This window comes from Bubalus kerabau, chromosome 3 (assembly GCF_029407905.1).
Source record: "Bubalus kerabau isolate K-KA32 ecotype Philippines breed swamp buffalo chromosome 3, PCC_UOA_SB_1v2, whole genome shotgun sequence".
NCBI classification, from domain to species: Eukaryota; Metazoa; Chordata; class Mammalia; order Artiodactyla; family Bovidae; genus Bubalus; species Bubalus kerabau.
In genome coordinates this window covers 29,222,648-29,244,588 of record NC_073626.1, presented here as the reverse complement: position 1 = coordinate 29,244,588, position 21,941 = coordinate 29,222,648, and the positions used below count along the sequence as shown (strand labels likewise).

The following is a 21,941-nucleotide window of genomic DNA, read 5'->3' as shown; positions in this document are numbered from 1 at the left end:
TTGTTTATTTTTGCTTTTATTTCCAATATTCTGGGAGGTGGGTCATAGAGGATCCTGCTGTGACTTATGTCAGAGAGTGTTTTGCCTATGTTCTCCTCTAGGAGTTTTACAGTTTCTGGTCTTACGTTTAGATCTTTAATCCATTTTGAGTTTATTTTTGTGTATAGTGTTAGAAAGTGTTCTAGTTTCATTCTTTTACAAGTGGTTGACCAGAGTTCCCAGCACCACTTGTTAAAGAGGTTGTCTTTTCTCCATTGTATATTCTTGCCTCCTTTGTCAAAGATAAGGTGTCCATAGGTGTGGGGATTTATCTCTGGGCTTTCTATTTTGTTCCATTGATCTATATTTCTGTCTTTGTGCCAGTACCATACTGTCTTGAGAACTGTGGCTTTGTAGTAGAGCCTGAAGTCAGGCAGGTTGATTCCTCCAGTTCCATTCTTCTTTCTCAAGATGGCTTTGGCTATTCGAGGTTTTTTGTATTTCCATACAAATTGTGAAATTATTTGCTCTAGCTCTGTGAAGAATGCTGTTGGTAGCTTGATAGGGATTGCATTGAATCTATAGATTGCTTTGGGTAGTATACTCATTTTCACTATATTGATTCTTCCGATCCATGAACATGGTATATTTCTCCATCTGTTAGTGTCCCCTTTGATTTCTTTCACCAGTGTTTTATAGTTTTCTATATATAGGTCTTTAGTTTCTTTAGGTAGATATATTCCTAAGTATTTTATTCTTTCCGTTGCAATGGTGAATGGAATTGTTTCCTTAATTTCTCTTTCTGTTTTCTCATTATTAGTGTATAGGAATGCAAGGGATTTCTGTGTGTTGATTTTATATCCTGAAACTTTACTATAGTCATTGATTAGTTCTAGTAATTTTCTGGTGGAGTCTTGAGGGTTTTCTATGTAGAGGATCATGTCATCTGCAAACAGTGAGAATTTTACTTCTTCTTTTCCAATTTGGATTCCTTTTATTTCTTTTTCTGCTCTGATTGCTGTGGCCAAAACTTCCAAAACTATGTTGAATAGTAATGGTGAAAGTGGTCACCCTTGTCTTGTTCCTGACTTTAGAGGAAATGCTTTCAATTTTTCACCATTGAGAATAATGTTTGCTGTGGGTTTGTCATATATAGCTTTTATTATGTTGAGGTATGTTCCTTCTATTCCTGCTTTCTGGAGAGTTTTGATCATAAATGGATGTTGAATTTTGTCAAAGGCTTTCTCTGCATCTATTGAGATAATCATATGGTTTTTATTTTTCAATTTGTTAACGTGGTGTATTACATTGATTGATTTGCGGATATTGAAGAATCCTTGCATCCCTGGGATAAAGCCCACTTGGTCATGGTGTACGATCTTTTTAATGTGTTGTTGGATTCTGATTGCTAGAATTTTGTTAAGGATTTTTGCATCTATGTTCATCAGTGATATTGGCCTGTAGTTTTCTTTTTTTGTGGGATCTTTGTCAGGTTTTGGTATTAGGGTGATGGTGGCCTCATAGAATGAGTTTGGAAGTTTCCCATCCTCTGCAATTTTCTGGAAGAGTTTGAGCAGGATAGGTGTTAGCTCTTCTCTAAATTTTTGGTAGAATTTAGCTGTGAAGCCGTCTGGACCTGGGCTTTTGTTTGCTGGAAGATTTTTTATTACAGTTTCAATTTCTGTGCTTGTGATGGGTCTGTTAAGATTTTCTATTTCTTCCTGGTCGAGTTTTGGAAAGTTGTACTTTTCTAAGAATTTGTCCATTTCTTCCACGTTGTCCATTTTATTGGCATATAATTGTTGACAGTACTCTCTTATGATCCTTTGTATTTCTGTGTTGTCTGTTGTGATCTCTCCATTTTCATTTCTAATTTTATTGATTTGATTTTTCTCCCTTTGTTTCTTGATGAGTCTGGCTAATGGTTTGTCAATTTTATTTATCCTTTCAAAAAACCAGCTTTTGGTTTTGTTGATTTTTGCTATGATCTCTTTTGTTTCTTTTGCATTTATTTCTGCTCTAAGTTTTAAGATTTCTTTCCTTCTACTAACCCTGGGGTTCTTCATTTCTTTCTTTTCTAGTTGCTTTAGGTGTAGAGTTAGGTTATTTATTTGACTTTTTTCTTGTTTCTTGAGGTGTGCCTGTATTGCTATGAACTTTCCCCTTTGGACTGCTTTTACCGTGTCCCACAGGTTTTGGGTTGTTGTGTTTTCATTTTCATTCGTTTCTATGCAAATTTTGATTTCTTTTTTGATTTCTTCTGTGATTTGTTGGTTATTCAGCAGCGTGTTGTTCAGCCTCCATATGTTGGAATTTTTAATAGTTTTTCTCTTGTAATTGAGATCTAATCTTACTGCATTGTGGTCAGAAAAGATGCTTGGAATGATTTCTATTTTTTTGAATTTACCAAGGCTAGCTTTATGGCCCAGGATGTGATCTATCCTGGAGAAGGTTCCATGTGCACTTGAGAAAAAGGTGAAATTCATTGTTTTGGGATGAAATGTCCTATAGATATCAATTAGGTCTAACTGGTCTATTGTATCATTTAAAGTTTGTGTTTCCTTGTTAATTTTCTGTTTAGTTGATCTATCCATAGGTGTGAGTGGTGTATTAAAGTCTCCCACTATTATTGTGTTATTGTTAATTTCTCCTTTCATACTTGTTAGCATTTGTCTTACATACTGCGGTGCTCCCGTGTTGGGTGCATATATATTTATAATTGTTATATCTTCTTCTTGGATTGATCCTTTGATCATTATGTAGTGACCTTCTTTGTCTCTTTTCACAGCCTTTGTTTTAAAGTCTATTTTATCTGATATGAGTATTGCTACTCCTGCTTTCTTTTGGTCCCTATTTGCATGGAAAATCTTTTTCCAGCCCTTCACTTTCAGTCTGTATGTGTCCCCTGTTTTGAGGTGGGTCTCTTGTAGACAACATACGTAGGGGTCTTGTTTTTGTATCCATTCAGCCAGTCTTTGTCTTTTGGTTGGGGCATTCAACCCATTTACGTTTAAAGTAATTACTGATAAGTATGATCCCGTTGCCATTTACTTTATTGTTTTGGGTTCGAATTTATACACCGTTTTTCTGTTTCCTGTCTAGAGGATATCCTTTAGTATTTGTTGGAGAGCTGGTTTGGTGGTGCAGAATTCTCTCAGCTTTTGCTTGTCTGAAAAGCTTTTGATTTCTCCTTCATACTTGAATGAGATCCTTGCTGGGTACAATAATCTGGGCTGTAGGTTATTTTCTTTCATCATTTTAAGTATGTCTTGCTATTCCCTCCTGGCTTGAAGAGTTTCTATTGAAAGATCAGCTGTTATCCTTATGGGTATTCCCTTGTGTGTTATTTGTTGTTTTTCCCTTGCTGCTTTTAATATTTGTTCTTTGTGTTTGATCTTTGTTAATTTGATTAATATGTGTCTTGGGGTGTTTCGCCTTGGGTTTATCCTGTTTGGGACTCTCTGGGTTTCTTGGACTCGGGTGATTATTTCCTTCCCCATTTTAGGGAAGTTTTCAACTATTATCTCCTCAAGTATTTTCTCATGGTCTTTCTTTTTGTCTTCTTCTTCTGGGACCCCTATGATTCGAATGTTGTAGCATTTAATATTGTCCTGGAGGTCTCTGAGATTGTCCTCATTTCTTTTAATTCGTTTTTCTTTTGTCCTCTCTGATTCATTTATTTCTACCATTCTATCTTCTAATTCACTAATCCTATTTTCTGCCTCTGTTATTCTACTATTTGTTGCCTCCAGAGTGTTTTTAATTTCATTTATTGCATTATTCATTATATATTGACTCTTTTTTATTTCTTCTAAGTCCTTGTTAAACCTTTCTTGCATCTTCTCAATCCTTGCCTCCAGGCTATTTATCTGTGATTCCATTTTAATTTCAAGATTTTGGATCAATTTCACTATCATTATTCGGAATTCTTTATCAGGTAGATTCCCTATCTCTTCCTCTTTGGTTTGGTTTGGTGGGCATTTATCCTGTTCCTTTACCTGCTGGCTATTCCTCTGTCTCTTCATCTTGTTTAAATTGCTGAGTTTGGGGTGTCCTTTCTGTATTCTGGCAGTTTGTGGAGTTCTCTTTATTGTGGCGTTTCCTCACTGTGTGTGGGTTTGTACAGGTGGCTTGTCAAGGTTTCCTGGTTAGGGAAGCTTGTGTCGATGTTCTGGTGGATGGAGTTGTATTTCTTCTCTCTGGAGTGTAATGAAATGTCCAGTAATGAGTTATGAGATGTCTATGGTTCTGGGGTGACTTTGGGCAGCCTGTATCTTGAAGCTCAGGGCTGTGTTCCTTTGTTGCTGGAGAATTTGCTTGGTATGTCTTGCCCTGGAACTTGTTGGCCCTTGTGTGGTGCTTGGTTTCAGTGTCGGTATGGAGGCGTTTGATGAGCTCCTGTCAATTAATATTCCTTGGAGTCAGGAGTTCCCTGGAGTCAGGGTTTGGACCTAAGCCTCCTACTTCCAGTTAATGGTCTTATTTTTACAGTAGTTTCAAAACTTCTCCTTCTATACAGCACCATTGATAAAACATCTACGTTAAAGATGAAAAGTTTCTCTACTGTGAGGGTCACTCAGAGAGGTTCACAGCGTTACATGGAGAAGAGAAGTGGGAGGAGGGAGTTAGAGGTGACCCAAATGAGATGAGGTGGAATCAATAGTGGAGAGAGTGGGCTAGCCAGTAGTCACTTCCTTATGTGCACTCCACAACTGGACCGCTCAGAGATGTTCACGGAGTTATACAGAGAAGAGAAGAAGGAGGCAGGAGACAGAGGTGGCCAGAAGGATAAAACGGGGAAATGAAAAGGAGGGAGACAGATCCAGCCAGTAATCAGTTCCCTAAGTGTTCTCCACTGTCTGGAACACACAGAAATTCACAGAGTTGGGTAGAGTAGAGAGGGGTTAGGGAGGAGATACAGGCGACCTGGTGGAGAAAACGGAGAGTCCAAAGGGAGAGAGAGCAGTCAAGCCAGTAATCTCGTTCCCTAGTGAAAAATGGGTCCTGAGGATTGGGTTTTTTAAAGGTACAAAATTGGTGACAAATACATAAAAGCAAAAATTAAAAATCTAGAGTAGAGTTTGGAATTTCAAAAATGCGATGTTAATGAAAAGAAGAAGGAAAAGAAAGAGAGAAAAAATGAACAAAGAAAAACAAACAAGGTTGTGAAAATTATAAATAAACTACAGGTACAAAATTGATAACTAATACCAAAAAGCAAAAATTAAAAATTTCGAGTAGAGTTTGGAATTTCAAAAATACAATGTTAAAAAAAAAAAAAGAAGAAGAAGAAGAAGAAAAATAAAGAGAGAAAACAAACAAACCAACAAAAACAATGTCGCAAAAATTATAAAGAAAATACAGGTACAAAATTGATATCAAATACCAAAAAGCATAAATTAAAAATCTTGAGTAGAGTTTGGAATTGCATATATACGATGTTATATAAAAGAAGAAGAGAAAGAAACAGAGGGGGAAAAAAAGAAAAAAAAAAGTCACAGAAATTATTAAAAAAAAAGCTATATGTACAAAATTGATAACATATACCAAAAGGCTAAAATTAAAAATCTAGAGTAGAGTTTGGAATTTCAAAAATACGATGTTAAAGAAAAGAAGAAGGAAAAGAAAGAGAGAAAAAAACAAACAAAGAAAAACAAACAAGGTCGTGAAAATTATAAAGAAACTACAGGTACAAAATGGATAACTAATACCAAAAAGCAAAAGTTAAAAATCTAGAGTAGAGTTTGGAATTTCAAAAATACAATGTTAAAAAAAAGAAGAAAAATAAAGAGAAAAAAGAAACAAACCAACAAAAACAATGTCGCAAAAATTATAAAGAAAATACAGGTACAAAATTGATATCAAATACCAAAAAGCATATATTAAAAATCTTGAGTAGAGTTGGAATTGCAGATATACGATGTTATACAAAAGAAGAAGAGAAAGAAACAGAGGGAAAAAAAAAGTCACAGAAATTATGAAAAAAACTATAGGTACAAAATTGATAACATATACCAAAAGGCTAAAATTAAAAATCTAGAGTAGAGTTTGGAATTTCAAAAATACAATGTTAAAGAAAAGAAGCAAAAGAAACAAAACAAAACAAAACACGGTCAAAAAATTATAAAATATATATATGAAGTTTGCTGAAGAAGAAAAAAAAATAGGGTCTTTTTTTTTTTTTTACAAAGTAATAGTTATAAAAGTGAAAATTAAAGGACAATAGAGGACTTAAAAAAATTTTTTTTAATTAAAAAAAAGAAAAAAGAAAGAAAGATTGATCATAAAAAGAGTAAAAATATATCTAGGTCTTTCTCTGGTTTTGTTGTGAGTATTGTGGGTTCAGTTCATTTTTGGCTAGTTCCTTGGTCTGACTTATATTTCTCAAGATCTATAGGCCCCTTCCTATGTAGTCCGTAGTAACCACAGGGTTTTAATCTATGGCCTGTAGCTTCCAAGGCGTTTCCCTCTGTTATAGCTTCTTCTGTTTGCTGGTCTCTTCAGTGTCTGGTTCCCGCCCTGACACAAAGGGGACGGTGGAGGACACTATTTTTTTTATTTTATTTAGGCTCACTTGTTCAGCCGCGCTGTGGGGAGGGAGGGAGGGATGCTGCAAACAGATAACCCTGGCGTGCGCTCGCAGTGCCTCAGCCACACTGGGTCTGCCCCTGCTCACAGCGCGTGTAGCCTCCCTGCCCACACTGCTCGGGCTCTAGGTTGTTCTGCCGGGAACAATCAGAGGCCAGCCCTGGGCTGAGCTCCCAGGTCCAAGCTGCTCAGGTTCAGGCACTCGGGTAGTCCTCAGAGGCGCAGACTCGGCTGGGCCTGCGTTTTGTGCTCTTCCCAAATCCGAGCAGCTCAGGTGATGTGTTTGGCGGGCGCAAATGCTGCGACCTATCGCCTCTCCGCCACTCGGTTATCTGGGTGTAAAACCGGCGCACCTTCTCAGGCAGATGTTGACCGTCCAGACCCGCAAGAAGTTTTAGTTAGCAAAGAAGCCTGCTTACAGTTTTATAGATAGTGTCTCTCTTGGGCTGCGATTGCCCTCTTATGGCTCTGGCTGCCTGTCACCGGAGGGGGAAGGTCTGCAGCTGGCTATCTCTGTTCAGTCCTTTGTTCTGTGCGCGGGCCTGGTGGTGTCTTAGGTTGGGGCTGGCTTTTCGCGTGGTAGATATCCCACAGTCTGGTTTGCTAGCCCAAATTATTTCGTTCAGATAGCGCTCAGGACATTCGGGCCCGATTCTTACTCTAAGGGACACAGCCCGCGCCGCGCTTCCCTGCCCAGCCCCTGCTTGCTAATGCCCTGTGCAGGCGTCTGCGCTGCTTCTCCGCTGGGGGAGTTACCGTAGGGCTCACAATCTGCGATTTTTAATTGTTTTTTGGTTTTTTTTTCTCCCTTTTATGTTGCCCTCTGTGCTTCCAAAGCTCAGCACAGATTTGGCAGTGAGAAGGTTTCCTGGTGTTTGGAAACTTCTCTCTTTTTAAGACTCCCTTCCCGGGACGGAACTCCGTCCCTCCCTCTTTTGTCTCTTTTTTTGTCTTTTATATTTTTTCCTACCTCCTTTCGAAGAGTTGGGTTGCTTTTCTGGGTGCCTGATGTCCTCTGCCGGCATTCAGAAGTTGTTTTGTGGAATTTACTCGATGTTTAAATGCTTTTTTGATGAATTTGTGGGGGAGAAAGTGTTCTCCCCGTCCTACTCCTCCGCCATCTTGGCTCCTCCCCCTGGCTTCATCTTTTATTAAGTGTATGTAGGTTTTTCTTTCCTGAATTACCTAAATCACTCTGTCTAGTGTCAAGTTCTGTTTGCCTATTGAGAGCCACATAAACTTCTACCAGAATCCAGATTTATTTGTAGTTTCAAATACATGTATTGCTATGTACGTTTGCAGTTCAGTTTTGGTCAACAGTTTTCCCTAACTTGTCTACTCATGTAAAAGCATCATCCTTTTGAAAGATCGCATTTTATTTGAAACAGAATGTACTTTAAATTAGTTCTTATTTTTTAAAGTTGCCAATTTTAAAACCTTTTCAAGCATAATTGTATTGCGCTCCTATATAACTTATGTGTTCTTTGTCTTTACCAGGTTTTCATTCTTTTTCCATTCCAATAAGCTAAAATATATATATATATATATATATATATATATATATATATATATATATAGGCTGAATTATTTTCCTAATAAAATACTTAGGCCTCAATTCAGGTTTTCCATGAAGTATCTAACTTGCTGTTTCCCCTTGATTTTTTGTATTATGAGATTCTGGCTTTTCTGACTACAAGTATTTACACCAATGTGTACTACCACAGTTGATATAATGTTTATTCTTATCCAAACTTGACTGCTATAGTCTTCTAACCTATTTTAGATACTATAATTGTTGGTTGCAGAATCCCCAGCTAGCAACTCAGTTTTCCTTCATAGCTTATCTGGTTTTATTATTAATAGAGTAAATAAAACCAGAAGATTCCTAAATATTGAGTCCTCTCTTAAATATACAGATCTAACCTCCACTCTAAGTCTGGTAGCATTTGCCAGTTGTCAGTTAAGGTACTTTTGATTGAAAGAGATAGAATATATAAGTGAGCATGACTCAGGCTTTAGGTGTTTATTACTATTTCACATGACAAAAATACCAAAATACACAGTTTCAAGGTTGATTGAGTGGCTCCATTATGTCATCAAACCGCCAGGATCCTCCAAACATCTTGTCCACCATCCTCAAGAAGTTGGTGATATCTCCTCATGGTTGCAGAATGGATGCAGCAGCTCCAAATATTACATCTTCACACAATGCATGTGCAAAGTTATTAAGGAAGCACAATGTCTGCCACTCATACATGTAATCTTTCTCCTTTTATTAAGGAGGAATATTTTATCGGAAGCCCCCAAAATAATTCCCTTCGTGTATCATTGACCATTTCTAGATCACTCGGTTTTCCTTCACTGGAAGGAAATTAGGATTGTAAATATCTGGTATATTCACCCTCTTTCCTAGTAGCTGTGTTTGGCCAATGGGAGAAGACAGAGAAGAAGGGCGTTGGGATGTGTAACCGTCAGGGTCAGCTATAGTAAAACAAATAAACAATGCAAGATGGAGATCCAGGATGGTTCCAAAGAATAGGAGCTTTTTTACAAGTCTCTCATCAATTTTTCTCAGGATCTGAGCTATATGAGTTAGAAAAATGGATTTTCCCCTCACTAATAAAATGGTAAAGCAGAACATATGTCCTCATTATATTATTTTATGTAACTAATTAAAGAAAAGTCATTAAGTAACTTGAATGTATGACCTCAATTTTTTATAATACTTTATTATGAATTCCATCTGGGCCAAGGCAATGATTGATGGTGTATGAGATGGTAAAGATAAGACTACATTATCTTTCTTTTTGCCATAACTCCTCTGGTATTCAAAGTTCTTTTAAAAATTTAACTTTATTGAAATACAACTGTTACAAGTAGGTTTTAGACTCTCATGAGCCTGTTAATTAATCTATATAGCCTAATTAGTCTATGTATCACCAAGTCCATTAAATCCCAAGGGATAAATTACAATTTACTTAAGTAGAGTCTTTTTTCCTTCTCCTATCATACACTATGTGAACTTAGAATGTCGAAACAAGTAGTGCATGCCTTTTTCAGAGATTCGTATACTGAATCCAAAAGGAAAATCATTAAATATTAATCAACATATCTGCAAATGCCAACCTAGGACAGTGCCTAATTATAAAAGTTCTGTTCCTTTTCCTTACAATAGTACTTACTTTGTAGTTAGAAAGAGATATAAAATAAAAGGGAAAGTGACATATAAAAAAAGAATTCTGAAAAGATGCTCACTCTTATAAACTGTTATGTCCATCATCTGGTACTTAATGCTCTAGGGTAAAGCTGTTGTTAGATGTAGGTTATCACCCGATTAGGGTTGAGAGCAAAGCAGAAGGACAGAGACTAAAGGGAGTGCAAGTTTTCCCTGATTGTGGTCACAGGAGCTGGAATGTCTGTTCTTGAGAATGACACGTCCACAAGAAAACGGCACCAACAAACCTTCATCCCAACAGCAGCTGGTAAGCAGACAGCTTGAATTCCAGGTAGACCACAAAAAGCTATGGATCCTTGTGGAAAACGCTGAGCAGCATTCTAATTCAACTCACTGAGCTTAAATTTTAAGCATTTTTTTTCCCCTCTGAGCAACAGAAACAGATGAACTCTCAAGAAATAAAGATCTCATTTTCATGGAAATCATCACCCAAGAAAAAGAGAGGAAAAAAAATAAAGACAATGGATGAGGTTGACTTGGGATTGCTGTAAAAGACAACAGGAGTCAGCGTTTTCCATGAGGACTTAACTATTCCTCGAGGTCTATTTTAATGATTTTTAACAGTTGACACAGTTTATCTTCCCCTTAGAGTAAACAGGATTCTGGTAACCAGGTGGAATATAATCAGCTCAAATAAATAAAGTTTAGCTACGAAAGTACCATAAATGCACGTCTGCTCCAGACTTAAGTTTAACACATAACAATATGCAGGAGATTGGGAGAGGACTGGGAGATTTTTGTTCTCAAACCAGATTTTTGTCCCACAAACCAGATTTTTGGTTTGTTGCTCACAATAACTGGTCTGACTTTCTAAATATTTATGTGATGGATGCATATTTCCAATCAAATAATAAACACTTAGTAAAACTTTACAAGATCTCAATCCACAGCACACCAGAAGCACTGTGGAGCCCTTCAGAGTATCCACACCAGGACTCAATCTCCAGGACTGTTGATTCATTAGTCTATGTGCTGCCCCAGGCAACTGCATGTCTAAAATGCTTCAAGGTGATCTGTGCATGTGTGTTAAGTTGCTTCAGTCGTGTCCAGCTCTGGGACTCTATGGACTGAAGCCCAGCAGGCTCTTCTGTCCATGGGATTCTCCAGGCAAGAATAGCAGAGTGGGTTGCCATTTCCTTCTCCAGCAAAGTGATCTAGTGGGCGCCAAAGGCTTCCAATCACTGAGATACCAACTGATTGGACATGGAACTATCAGAGTGTTTACATTCCAACCTCGAACATGGGTTGATAAGAAAGTTTGGTGTAAAACAGTAAACACTTATGAGTGCTTTTCATTTATCTGCTTATCTGTCTACTGAAACCCCTGACCCATTAATCTAGGCACTCTGTAAAGACAGAGTTTGTGTCATATTCCTCTTTGTCCTCACAACTACAAACTCAGTTGGTTCTAAATGCTAAGTATTCTCTAAAGGCTTGCTGAGCAGATAAAGAATGAATTCTAAATGCACTAAATTCCCGTTTATTCTTCCTAGTAATTTTTAAGGAAATTCTTGCAATGTGAATTTGAGGTATCAACAATATTCAATCCCTAGCTTTTATTTGACAAAGTCAGAAAGGCCACAAAGATGGATTTTTAAACTCTAGACAGTGGTTTAACATTTTATGATGATACATTTGGGGCAGCTTAACAAAGGATTCCTATAAAAGTTGTTTCCAGACCAGGAAGCCCTCGATGGAACTGTCCACAGAGAAAGTGTGCTGTACTCTGTAATATGGAGCATTTGTAACTTATGCACAGGATACAGACTTTTTAGACTCTTTTGAAGAGTTGCCAGGATTTATACTAGCTTGACTATTTGTGTGCAGGTCAACAAACTAGACCCATATACATCAGTTATGTTCACTGTCTTGAGAATCTAGTGAATACTATCAGCACTAACATTCGTGCGGGCTCTGCCACACCCGACTCTTTGCAACCCCATGGATCATAGCCTGCCAGGTTCCCCTGTCCATGGGATTCTCCAGGCAAGAATACTGGAGTGGGTTGCCATTCCCTACTACTCCAGGGGATCTTCCCAACCCAGGGATGGAACCAACATCTCCTGTGTCTCCTGCTTTGGCATGTTAAATCTGATTGTTGTTAAATTTTTTTAATGAAGATATTCTGACTGAAAACAAGGAGAAACTTAGCACTTCGTTCCCCAAGTTGCCATTCCATAAGCATTAATTTACTAATGCACCCAACGCAACTGTCATACTGAGTTCATTAACCACAGAAACCACTCTTAGAGCCAAATTATAGCCAACAATAAGAGCCTTTCTCCAGTCTCTGTACACAAATCTATGTTATACCAAATTTGAGGAAAAAGTCTTCCCAGATGGAATTTTCTTCCATCTATAATTTCATTTTCAACACTTGTGTTTACATAATTGAAAATAATCTTCTCTTGTAACATTAGGACACAACTGTTAAGATATACAATGATGCCTCAGCTTTTCCACCTACCCTCTATGTACCCTCTTCTCCTTCAGTCAGTAGGTTAGTGACTGAAGTGGTAGCAGCCAAGCAGTGGAGTTTAGGGTTAATGGAGCTTTGGGCTTCCCTGCTGGCTCTGATGGTAAAGAATCCGTCTGCAATGTGGGAGACCTAGGTTCAACACCTGGGTTGGGAAAATCCTGTGGAGGAGGGCATGGCAACCTACTTCAGTATTCTTGCCTGGAGAATTCCCATGGACAGAGGAGCCTGGCGGGCTGCTGTCCATGGGGTTGCAAAAAGTCGGACATGACTGAGTGACTAAGAACATCCTAAGAACAAGGGTTGTAGAGAGTCACATGGGAGCTGCTCCTCCAATGCAGCAGAAAAAAGACACTGAAAAAGCGGACACCACTGTTTAAGTGTACTTTGAGCCCATTAAACTCTTTCAGTTCATGATGTTCATTCCTGTAGTGACTAAAAAATAAAATATTCTTTTTTTAGGAGGATAATAATTTTTTTCAAGTTCCCCAGGCAACATTTATTGCACCAGAAGAGTCATTTTACAAAGTGCCACTTTAATGGCCCCAAACGTTCCACATATAAGAAAAACTTTTACATACCTCGTTATGGTCTGAAAATGAAACACCCTATCGGTGGAAATTTCTGGATGAGTCAGGATGTCTGTAAATGTGACTAAAAGTTAGGGCTATATTACAGATTGCTTTATGAGACAATTAAATGAGGTTGAATTAGCCATCGCTAACTTCTCCATGATATACATTGACATCACATACGGGTTATCAAATATTTTGGGATACTGTAAACAAATTAAAAAGTATATTTGAAATGTGCTATGCTTAGTAGCTTAGTCCAGTCTGATTCTTCGTGACTCCATGGACTGTAGCCTGCCAGGCACTTCTGTCTATGGGGATTCTCCAGGCAAAAATACTAGAGTGGGTTGCCATGCCCTCTTCCAGGGTATCTTCCCAACCCAGGGATCGAACCCAGGTCTCTCATATTTTGCAGGCAGATTCTTCACTGTCTGAACCACCAGGGAAGCCCAAGAATACTGGAGTGGGTAGCCTATTGCTTCTCCAGGTGATCTTCCCGACCCAGGAGTTAAACTGGGGTCTCCTGCATTGTAGGCAGATTCTTTACCATCTAAATTGCCAGGGTAGCCCATATTTGAAATGCATGGAGCTAATAAAGAATAGAAACTAGCATTTTATTTTAAATGCTCTCATTCATTTCATTTTTAAATTAATTACTTAATTTTAGAACACATGGAGCTGCTTCATTTTTTAATGGTTTCCTAGCATCCCATTATACGGGTGTACCATAAAATACTTAACTAATCTCCAACCGATGGACCATTAGATTGTTCTCAATATTTGGCTGCTACAAGCAATACCACATAAACTTTTTTTGATTATCTTTGAAAGTATACATGTGTGAAAATGTTAGCTGCTCAGTTGTGTCCAGCTCTTTGAGACCCCATGGACTGTAGCATGCCAAGCTCCCCTGTCTATGAGATTCTCCAGGCAAGAACACTGGAGAGGATTGCCATGCCCTTCTCTAGGGGATCTTCCTGACCCAGGGATTGAATCTGGGTCTCCCACATTGCAGGCAGATTCTTACTGTCTGAGCCACCAAGTAAGCCCCAAACATGTGTTCAGTTCAGTTCAGTTCAGTTCAGTCCCTCAGTTATGTCTGACTCTTTGCGACCCCATGAATCACAGCATGCCAGGCCTCCCTGTCCATCACCAACTCCCGAAGTTCACTCAGACTCGTGTCCATCAAGTCAGTGATGCCATCCAGCCATCTCATCCTCTGTCATCCCCTTCTCCTCCTGCCGCCAATCCTCCCAGCATCAGAGTCTTTTCCAATGAGTCAACTCTTTGCATGAGGTGGCCAAAGTACTGGAGTTTCAGCTTTAGCATCATTCCTTCCAAAGAACACCCAGGCCTGATCTCCTTTAGAATGGACTGGTTGGATCCCCTTGCAGTCCAAGGGACTCTCAAGAGTCTTCTCCAACACCACAGTTCAAAAGCATCAATTCTTCGGCGCTCAGCTTTCTTCACAGTCCAACTCTCGCATCCATACATGACTACTGGAAAAACCATAGCCTTGACTAGACGGACCTTTGTTGGCAAAGTAATGTCTCTGCTTTTGAATATGTATACATAAGATAAATTCCTACACGTGTACTTGTTAGGTCAAAGGGCATGTGATTTTTATTTTTATTTTAAGGAGTATTCTAAAATTGCCTTGAGATTGGATATAGCATACTCACAGCAATATGTAAGAGCACCTCTTTCTTTGCTCTTTATATTTAGTGTATTATCAAACTTGTTATATTTTGGCATTTGTCAATCTGTCAGGTGAAAATATGATATTTTGACAGAGCTTTAATTAACTTTCCTCTCATTAAATATGATTTTGTTTTATATTTTTTCTTGATTTGGGAAGCCTGTATGTGTTAAAGATACTGACCCTTAGCTTTCAAATGTGTTGAAATTTTTTCCTACTTTGCAATTAATATTTTGACTTGGTTTATGGTGTGTTTTTTTAACCTGGAAGAAACAATTTCTTCTGCATTTAAATTTAAAATGTTTTCTTATATGGCCTCTGAGTTTTTGGTTTTGCTTAGAAAGGCATTTTAATTTGTGATAAATATTAAAATCAAATCCCAAAGTAAAAAGCTTCTCCTGTATTTTCTTCTGAAAGCTGAGGATGTCTCTTTATCTAGATAAACAGTGTTTTAATAGTAAAATATTTAATTTACTTTATTATTATATTCTGGTAGTAATTCCCCACTCTAGTACTCTTGCCTGGAAAATCCCATGGACGGAGGAGCCTGGTGGGCTGCAGTCCATGGGGTCGCTGGGGGTCGGACATGACTGAGCAACTTCACTTTCACTTTTCACTTTCATGCATTGGAGAAGGAAATGGCACCCCACTCCAGTATTCTTGCCTGGAGAATCCCAGGGACGGGGGAGCCTGGTGGGCTTCCATCTATGGGGTCGCACAGAGTTAGACACGACTGAAGCAATTTAGCAGCAGCAGTAATTTCATAGGGGTGGTGGAGCTTGATAAAAACAAATGATAACTTTTAAAAAATTTATTTGCTTTCTTGATTCATTTGGCTATACAAAGTTTTAGTTGCAGCACTTGGGATCTAGTTCCCTGACAAGGGATAAAACTCAGAGCCCCTCCACTGGGAGTGTGGAGTCTTAACCACTGGACTACCAGGGAAGTTTCCACAAATGATAATTTTTTAATATAATTCTTCATAAGGCTAAGCCCAAATTAAGACTTTGCAATGGAGCAACAAACTCATTGTCTGAGACCTCACTGACAAATGTCCTGTTTGTTTCCCATTATTGATGGGATGTCTTTGGAGATCTTTGGATCAAAACTACACATGAGTTCAACTTTTGCATCTACACCCACAGAAAAAATATTCTTTCTGGAGTTTTGCAACAAACTCTTCCTCTAATCAATAACCTCAGATATGTAGATGACTCCACTCTTATGGCAGAAAGTGAAGAAGAACTAAAGAGCCTCTAAATGAAAGTGAAAGAGGAGAGTGAAAAAGTTGGCTTAAAGCTCAACATTCAGAAAACGAAGATCATGGCATCTGGTCCCATCACTTCATGGGAAATAGATGGGAAAACAGTGGAAACATGGCTGACTTTATTTTTCTGGGCTCCAAAATCACTGCAGATGGTGACTGAAGCCATGAAATTAAAAGACACTTATTCCTTGGAAGGAAAGTTGTGACCAACCTAGACAGCATATTAAAAAGCAGAGACATTACTTTGCCAACAAAGGTCCATCTAGTCAAGGCTATGGTTTTTCCAGTGGTCATGTATGGATGTGAGAGTTGGACTGTGAAGAAAGCTGAGTGCCAAAGAATTGATGCTTTTGAACTGTGGTGTTGGAGAAGACTCTTGAGAGTCCCTTGGACTGCAAGGAGATCCAACCAATCCATCCTAAAGATTAGTCTTGGGTGTTCATTGGAAGGACTGATGTTGAAGCTGAAACTCCAATATTTTGGCCACCTGATGTGAAGAGCTGACTCATTTGAAAAGACCCTGATGCTGGGAAAGATTGAGGGCAGGAGGAGAAGGGGAAGACAGAGGGATGAGATGGTTGGATAGCATCACCAACTTGATGGACATGGGTTTGGGTGGACTCCGGGAGTTGGTAAAGGACAGGAAGGCCTGTCAAGTTGGGATTCATGGGGTCGCAAAGAGTTGGACACTACTGAGCGACTGAATTGAACTAAACTTCCTCTAATCACCAAATGAATGATAAAGATGCATTCAGTTATCTGAATTAACTATCTAATAAAAGTTTATTGAACAGTTACTATGCACCAGACTCCTTTCCAGGCATTTGGGAAACAGAAATTAATAAAAAGATCAGGAGTCCTATTCTCATGGAATCAGGAATAAAGGTACTAATGAAAATTTCTATTTATTTTGTTGTTACTGTTTAGCTGCTAAGTGGTGTGACTCTTTTGTGACTCCATGTACTGTCTGGCTTTTCTGTCCTCTGTAGCCTGTCTGGCTCCTCTGTCCATGGAATTTTCCAGGCAAGAATATTGGAGGGGGTTGCCATTTCTTTCTCCAGGGGATTTTCCCAACCCAGGGATCAAACCTGGGTCTCCTGCAGTGGCAGGTAGATTCTTTAGCACTGAGCCACCTGGGAAGCCCTTCTATTCATTAATCAGAGCTTATAAAGACCATTTCTTTTTTTTTTTTAATTTTATTTTATTTTTAAACTTTATATAACTGTATTAGTTTTGCCAAATATCAAAAAAAAAAAAAAAATGAAGACAAGACAATTATATTTCCAAGTCATTCAAGAAAGAATTTCTCTTCTCAAAGAAGAATGTTTTAAATTCCTAAAATTCTAAATTCCTTATAGATTGCTTTAGAGGCCACCTCTATGACGATTCTTAGAGTGTCCCTAGATTTAAAGTCTGTAATACATGTGGTGAAGAGTGAGTCTTTTTAGATCTTTCCTAAGTGAAGATTTTGAGAACTGCTCAGAACAATCAAAACTTGGTAACCAGTATCTTTTTCCTGTTTTTCACCTATGAAAGCAACTCGTGTGTAAAATAGCAGTAAGAAATAAATCTGTGGACTGCACTCAGCACAGGGCTAGACACACAGAGCTCCCCTCTCTATACATAAAGATCCCTCAGTGGAGCTCAGGAAATAAAGCCGTATTTCCCATTCAGTCTCAAGACAGAATTCTTTGATCCAGTGACCCACATCTCTGGAGAACAGCTTCTTACAGCCCTATTTAGGCCCTGGTGTGGATTTGCAAATTAACTGAAAGGACCATTGGAAAACATTTCTGTTTAAAGTGCTAAATGGGCTGCAACTTTCAAAACTAACAGGCCTGCCAAATTGTGATTTAAAGTGAAATTGGCATGAGCAGACATTTCCACATCAGCCTGTAGCACATCTGGTCCAGACCAAACAAACAGAAGATTTATTCTGTCAGGGAGATCATTTAGCATTCCTTTTCATGCTTCAGAAGGAGCCTGTACCTGTCACTCACCAAAGCGCTCAGCTTTTGGTGGCTAGGCTCTGTTGCTCCCCCTGACTAGCCTTGATCTAACACTTCTAAGGAGGCTCATGTGCACCGCTCCACCTGGGAGCCCAGTACCCATGCCAAGTTCATTTCCATAGTCTTATAGAAACCTCCTGGAGGATTTCAAACATCTGCTCATAAGTAAAGAAACATTGTCTTGAGCTCTAACAATAATATAAAGGGCAACTGAACCTTCTTTTGCAAATAAAGCAGAGCTGATAAATGATCTTATTTCACAGGACTGGGGGCAAGTTGCTTTGTGTCTTTCTGAATTCAAATCCTTAAAAGGTATCTAGGCAATCATGGGAAAAATGGGATATACCCAGAGTTTTACAGTGAACTTAAGTGGCACACAGTTAAGGCTATAGGAGAGGTTAAAAAAATTATATCATTTTGCTGAAACTAAAGAACATATTTAAGAAAAAAGCATCCTTATCCCTAAAATGTATTGTGTTTCTCTTCCTCTCTCTCTCCCTGGCTGTAACCACAGAGCCAAGCATGTGCTCATGCTGCATGAGCCACATAGCCACTTTCTTCTCTGGAATGTTAATCCGTTCATGTTGGAGTCAGAAGCCCCAGGAGGCTCACTTCTTGGCTTCTGTCATCAGAAACACCATTCTTCCTCTCCCATCTCTGGAGTACCAGGAATACTCAGAAGGGCTAGAGGTACCACCATTGAGCTTTCCTTATGATGTTACCTTATGTGGCTACAAAGGAGTCAGTTTCAATCAAAACAAAAGCTGGAACAGGAAGAGGCAAATATTTTTGTTGGTGTACATGTTCTTTCTAATTCCTAGCTAAAACTGACCTCTTCTTCTTTGGAGAAATAAAATTCAGGTGAAAATGTCTCCTAATTTCCTTCTAGTTATCATGTAATTATTATGAATTCTTTGTAGTTCTTTTGTCCTTGAGGAACTCATTTAATTCATAACTATTATTGCTTGGTTTTCCTCTTGACGTGTAAATCTAGATCTAGGCAAACAAAGGGCTAGATTATCACATCAACACAGAAAAGGGGTTTGTCTGACTTAACATGTAGCAAAAACAAATATTTTAAAAATCTGGAGGCTTCCAAGGCATGTTTAAAAGTATGTGTAGGAGAAGGCACAAGATTTGTACAAATATTTTCATTCTGTTGGTTTGCTACAGAACCAAGATAGTAGGAAGAGTGAATCTATACTAGTTTCATATCTGTCCCTCCTATTGAGTCATTAATAAACATGATACCATGAGTACTGCATTGTTAATACTCAGCTTGGTCTATGGAGCTCAGAAATGCTCTCTTCAAATTCACACAGAACATTTTTAAATAGGTTACACTCTAGATGCTGAACTTGCTGATGAAAAATGTACATCTATAAAAAAATCAGCTTCCTCTGAAGAAAACAACAAAATCAGTCTTCTGTTACAACTTAACTAATTTCAACCAATCTCAAAATATATATTCATATATGAAATACTGACAATTTCTTAGTATATCTGAATATTTAATCCACTTGGGAAATGTCAAAGGGGATAAAAGCATGCCTGGTATTCAGTAACTAAGTAATTCATAAGTGATTAGATTTATTTGTATTCTTATTCTTGAATCTTTATTTGATGATATGAAATTAACATTAAAAGTAGCATGTTTGTATAGTATGACCACAATAAATTAGAGTAATATCACATAGAGATCAAAGGTTTCATTCTTCCACAATGAATCTGGAGAACTTTGAAATAAGAGGTAACACTTTTGATTAAAAAGAGTTATTATCAAAAGTAATCATCTAAAGGGATCCAGCTTATGAATAAAAGGAATTGGAAAGTTAATTGACTTTTCTAGCTTATATTCTTTTAAAAGCTGCATTTAGAGTCAAAGAAGGGATACTGAAAGCAGACAAGGAGAAACATTGCTCTAATAGGACATTGGATTGGGAAATGAATTGAAGAGGGAAAAAAGTAAATCTACCTATAAAATATAGAAATGCAATTCATGTAAAAATCATGGGCAACTCATAAGCTGTATCTCAATGAGATCATTTAATGTCTTTGAGTGTTGGGATTGTCTGAACTAATCATTCACATCAATAGCTAAGAAACAAAGAACCATGGGAAAATAACCTGTTTTGATCATCGAAATAATAGGCAATGTATACAGATACAAAAAATAGCAGTAACAAAATATGGTAAAACCACTTGAGAAGAAACTATACTTGAAGATAAATTCAAGTTCATAGAAATCCCCAGAATGGGACACTTTGAAACTTGTAGATGTATTATTTGGGGTTTACATTTTCAAATATTTAATGTAGTTTATGTACATCTAATTATCTATAAAGCTACTTTTTCATCACAGTTATTCATTCTATGGCAAAGTACATAAGTTAATCACAATTTTTAAAAAACATTCAGGGCTTTGCAACTCAATCATTGATTTATAATAACCTCACTTTTGTAATAAAATCTACCCCAAGTCAAAATTATTATCACTTTCAAAGTGACTAAAAATTTGTTTGGAATAATAAGGTTTAACAAATGATAGAGTATTCTGCTGTCTAAGAAGACCATAACATGTCTGTTTCAATGCATGGAAGTTTGTGTAAGACTATAGAGAACTACTAGCTTAGTCAGTAAAGAATCTGCCTGTAATGCAGGAGACCTGGATTCGATTCCTGGGTTGGGAAGATCCCCTGGAGAAGGAAATGGCAACCCACTCCAGTATTCTTGCCTGGAGAATCCCAAGGACAGAGGAGCCTGGCAGGTTACAGTCCATGGCGTCATGAGAGTCAGACACAACTTAGCAACTAAACCACCACCATAGAGAACTACATGGGACTGAAGAAGAAACATTTCATCAGTAACTCAGTGTACATTTATTTTGAGAATGTTCTGCTTAGATAGTCACGTGCTAGATGTTTTAGCATATCTACAGTTCTAGAGAGAGTGTGGATTAACAATCCAACTACAAGTGGCTGACCACATGCTGCATGTGCTACATAGCAGATACCAGAAAAGCTAAACCAAATTAAGATTCAATAAAATGTAATTTTACTACATTATTCAATAAAATGTAATTATATTTATTAAAACCTAAATATATGAGAAAATGAAGATGAAAATCAATTAACTTTTATTGAATAGAAATTCCCAGAATGAGCTCTCTGAAACTTAAAGATCTTTGAATTTGTAGAACACTATAGTGTTCCTGGAGACTTGTATTATTTGAGGTTTAAGGTTCAAAATTTTTAACACATTCTACCCGTATCTAATTATCACAAAGTTGATTCTTTTTTCCCCCATATTTACAGATTTTCCTATTTGCCTAAAATGTATCTGCAACCCCATCCCCAGCCAATGAAGACTCATACTTGTGGTAGCTCTCATGGTCATTAGCATACCTGGAGAAGGAAATGGCAACCCACTCCAGTGTTCTTGCCTGGAGAATCCCAGGGACAGAGGAGCCTGGTGGGGAGCCGTCTATGGGGTCGCACAGAGTCGGACACGACTGAAGCGACTTAGCAGCAGCAGCAGCAGCAGTGCGCAGTGGCAAAATTTTTGTGACTCAGGTATTCCTGGCTTGCCATCCTGTTTTAGCTTTCACACTATAAACAAATGTCCTGTCCATAGTATATTTACTGCGAAGGTTTTTGTATTTTTGTGCTTTCTGTTAAGGATTTCACTGTCTAAAATGGGCCTCCACTATAGTACTAAAGAGTTATCTAGAATTCCCAAGCACAAGAAGGCTGTGATGTGCCTTATGGAGAAAATATGTGTTTTAGCTAAACTTTATTCAGACATGAGTTACAGAGCTGATGGTCATATCCAATGTTGATGAATCAACAATACGTATTAAACAAAATGTCTTTAAAGAGAGACACATGAAACAAGGCTATGTATTGATCAGTTACCCAAAATGTGACCAGAGGCTCACAGGAACCTAGCCTTGCACTTCCCCTAGGAGCAATAGATTAATATTTGCTAATTCAGTATTTTGGGTGGCTTCATAGAGAATAATTACTGCTAATAATGAGAACTGATTATGTATTTTATATATATGTATAGTTGCGTATATGTGTGTGTGTGTGTGTTGGGGAAAGAAGTTAGTTCTTT

General features: G+C 38.0%; 1 long non-coding RNA gene across 1 annotated transcript in view; it reads right to left on the bottom strand.

Annotated features, from left to right (window-relative positions):
* Positions 1 to 8,575: 8,575 nt before the first annotated feature.
* Positions 8,576 to 21,941, bottom strand: part of LOC129647577 (uncharacterized) — a 34,128-nt gene continuing 20,762 nt past the window's right edge. The window contains exon 3 of the long non-coding RNA XR_008712356.1: positions 8,576 to 8,766. This is a non-coding gene — a long non-coding RNA (uncharacterized LOC129647577). The remainder of the gene's footprint in view (positions 8,767 to 21,941) is intronic.